We start from the raw sequence: 3,850 nt of genomic DNA, 5'->3' as shown, positions 1-3,850 counted from the left end.
GGGAAATCGCTTGCTGGAAAAGCATGTGGAGAAACTCCAAACAGGGTTCCTGGTGGAGGTGGGGGGAAAGGAGTTCGTTTTCTCATATCGGTAACATATGTGTAATGCTCTCTGCCAAATCCTGTGTTTGGAACATCAACTGCAGAAGGATCTTTGTGTAAAAATCTGAATTTCATCTCTGTGTCAGCTAATTTTTGTCTGTACTTAACATTTTCTTTCCTTAATCCTTTGAGATTAATGTCAGTAGTCCGAGCTGCCAACCAATTGTCATGTGCTTTTTTCTTAAGGAGTAAAATCTGCTCTTGATAAGAAAGGATCACTCTTTCCAACTCTTCTTGAAGATGTTGGGCTTGCTTTCTATACTTGTCCAGCTTGTCAGTGGTATAGTTGATCGTTTCGGCTTGTTTAGAGAGCTTCTCTTGTCTCTCTAACTGGTCATTTTCCTTGACAGTGAATGTTTTGTAAGGTCTCATTGTCGTTTCTTCATGTAATTCAGTCATTGCTTCAAGTTTCTTTTGAAGCTTCTGATTCTCACTTTTTTGTAGACAACTAAATTTTTCAAGTAGGTTACATTTTTCTTTAATTTGCTCAGAGAGCTCTACAGCAAGCTTTTTCTCTCTTCCCACATATAGCCGACTCCTGACTGATCTAAAACATCTCCACAGAAAAAGGGGAATAGCAACAAATCCAATAACACCTGCCCATATCACTAATTCCTACGGAAAACCATGAGAATTTGATAGCATACTTTCCAGCAGTGCTGCCACAATCCTGTGTAGCTTCTCCATGACCAGCCCCAGGTAGGGCCCAGGAGTAGCTCCTGGCTCCTACATAGCACCAAGGCTGTTCTGGTGGTCGCCGCAGTAACCCCAGCACTTGGAATGAGTAGCCTTCAGTCTGGAACTGGAGCAGACCACTGTGGAACTGGCTGCGGCGGGAGCTGGGGGATACGGACACCCACAGGCCTCTCAGGCCCACGCTGCCCACCCCGACCCCCGTGTTACGCTTTACATCTTGAGGTGGCACAGGTCTGGGCCTGACCCCCATTTAACTGTTTTTTTATTGGTAACATCATATTGTGTTAACTACTTTAGCTTTTTAATAATAAAAAGATTTGTCAAGGAGAGACTGCAAATTTATGATTCTTCAAAATTGCCTTGGCCATGATTGACATTTTGCTCTTCTATGTGAGTTTCACTAACAACATGTGAAGTTTTGTTTAAAAAATCATTTTGGCTGTTTTTTGTTTGTTTTTAGAAACAGGTTCTCACCCTGTCACCCAGGCTGGAGTGCAGTGGTGCACAGCTCACTACAGCCTCAAAACCCTGGACTCAAGAGCTCCTCCCACCTCAGCCTTCCAAGTAGCTAGGACGACAGGTGTGTGCCACCACACTGAGACATTTTGGTATTTTGAATTGCGTTATATTTACAGGTGATTTGGGACAAATTTCCTTTTTGCATCATGAAGGTAACATTTTCCTTCTTTAAGATTATCTTTCGTGTCCTTCACAAACATTTTGTAATTTTCTATGTTGGTGTTTTGTGTCTATTTTGTTTTTATTACTAGTTTAAGAGTAGCTTTTAAAAAATCACTTTTTCTTTTTTTTGACAGAGTCATGATGACAATAAGGCCCAGCCCTTCACAGGAGTGGCAGGAGGAGTTTCATTGTATGATGCTAGCGAGAAAACTTCCCTCATAAAGTGAAAATGAAGTAATAGAACAACGTTGTCCTGGTGGCTGAAGGGAGTTCCTTTCTTTCCGAACAGTCCTCCGTGCTCTCGGGAGCCATTAGTCATGGCCCATCCTCTCCTACAATCCAGCCTTTAATTAACTCTGCTCTGCTGATGGTCTTGTTAGCAAACATGACAGCAGGTTAAAAGAGGGAAAATAATTATTAGAGAATTAGTGCTTTCACATTAACCCAAATAAGAGCTTATGTTTGGCAGAGAAGCTTTCAGCAAGTAGAAGATGGACAAGATCCGCCTGACCACAGGAAGAGGCACACGGCATCTTTTCTCTTCCCTGGAGTCTGAAAAATAAGACTGAATCCACAAAATGCCAAATTCTATTTAGTATTCAAAAAACAAAGGTGCTTAATCGCTACCCCCACTATCAAAATATACTCTGCTCTTAGTTTTTCGAGCTGTATTGTCATACATGTCATTTCTTTTTTTATTATTTATTGCATTTTAGGTTTGGGGGTACATGTGAAGAACATGCAAGATTGTTGCATAGGTACACACAAGGCAGTGTGATTTGCTGCCTTCCTCCCTTTCACCTATATGTAGCATCTCTCCCCATGCTATCTCTCCCCACCTCCCCCCACCCGTCCCTCCCCCATTTCCCCCAAACAGACCCCAGTGTGTAGTGCTCCCCTCCCTGTGTCCATGTGTTCTCATTGTTCAACACCCGCCTATGAGTGAGAACATGCGGCATTTGATTTTCTGCTCTTGTGTCACTTTGCAGAGAATGATGGTTTCCAGGTTCATCCATGTCCCTACAAAGTACATGAACTCATCATTTTTGATGGCTGTATAATATTCTATGGTGTATATGTACCACATTTTCCCTGTCCAGTCTATCAGTGATGGGCATTTGGGTTGGTTCCAGGTCTTTGCTATTGTAAACAGTGCTGCAATGAACATTCNGCTTCCTGCAAAAGATGTTTCTGGCTTTCCTGAAGTTCAGAATTTTCATTCAAAGCATCTTTTATAGCTATCTTCAGTTGTTTGCCATTCATCTGAAATATGTTCAAGGGCGTTTTGGCTTCAGCTACACGTGATTTCAGGGATTTTGACAGATCTTCCAGAGACTGTCTGATTTCTGAAATATCCTCCATCAACCGATGTTGTCTAGAACGTATGTATTTCTCCTCTTGTAACTCTTTTTTTAGATACGGTATTTCGTCCTCCATTTCAGAAACGGATCTGTTCAGCTTTTCACAGGTGTCCTCCAAACTCTGTGCTTCTGCTGCGTTCTTCTCAAATCTCACGTCCTGTAAAGATGACTCTCTTTCATAGTCTTCATAGCTTTTCTGTAGAAAACTAAATTTATCAAGCAGTTCACATTTTTCTTTAATTTGCTCAGAAAGCTCTGCCGCGAGCTTTTTCTCTCTTCCCAGATATCGCTGACTCCTGACTGATCTACAACTTCTCCAGAAAAAAAGGGGAATAGCAACAAATCCAATAACACCTGCCCATATCACTAATTCCCATGGAAAACCATTAGAATTTGATACCATACTTTCCAGCAGAGCCACCAGAATCCTGGGTAGCTTCTCCATGACCAGCCCCAAGTAAGGCTGAGGAGTAGCTCCGGGCTCCTACATAGCGCCAAGGCTGTTGTGGTGGTCGCCGCAGTAACCCCAGAACTTAGAATCAGTAGCCTTCAGTCTGGAACTGGAGCAGACCACTGCGGAACCGGCTGTGGGGGGAGCTGTGGACAGGGGCGGGGGTGGTGGAGGGCACTGGAGAACAGGTGGCCTTCATTCTGGAACCCGAATCCACCGGCAGCAACTGGAGCAGACCACTATGAAACTGGCTTGGGGGGAGCTGCGCGATGCGGACACCCACAGGTCTCACAGGCCCACACTGCCCTCCCCGACCCCCGTGTTACACTTTACATCTTGAGGTGGCGCAGGTCCGAGTCTGATCCCCATTTAACTGTTTTTTTATTGGTAATATGATATTGTGTTAATTACTTTAGCTTTTTAATAATAAAAAGATTTCTGAAGGAGAGACTGCAAATTTATGATTCTTCAAAATTGCCTTGGCCAATATTGACGTTTTGCTCTTCTATGTGAATTCTACTATCAACATGTGAAGTTTCATTTAAAAAATCATTTTGGCT

General features: G+C 43.0%; 1 pseudogene; it reads right to left on the bottom strand.

The window, feature by feature from the left end:
- Positions 1–2,618: 2,618 nt before the first annotated feature.
- LOC108294259 lies at positions 2,619–3,329 on the bottom strand (annotated as a pseudogene).
- Positions 3,330–3,850: the final 521 nt, after the last annotated feature.

The sequence above is a fragment of the Cebus imitator genome, unplaced genomic scaffold (assembly GCF_001604975.1).
Source record: "Cebus imitator isolate Cc_AM_T3 unplaced genomic scaffold, Cebus_imitator-1.0 Scaffold572, whole genome shotgun sequence".
Classification (NCBI taxonomy): domain Eukaryota; kingdom Metazoa; phylum Chordata; class Mammalia; order Primates; family Cebidae; genus Cebus; species Cebus imitator.
This window is presented reverse-complemented; position numbering and strand designations above follow the sequence as displayed.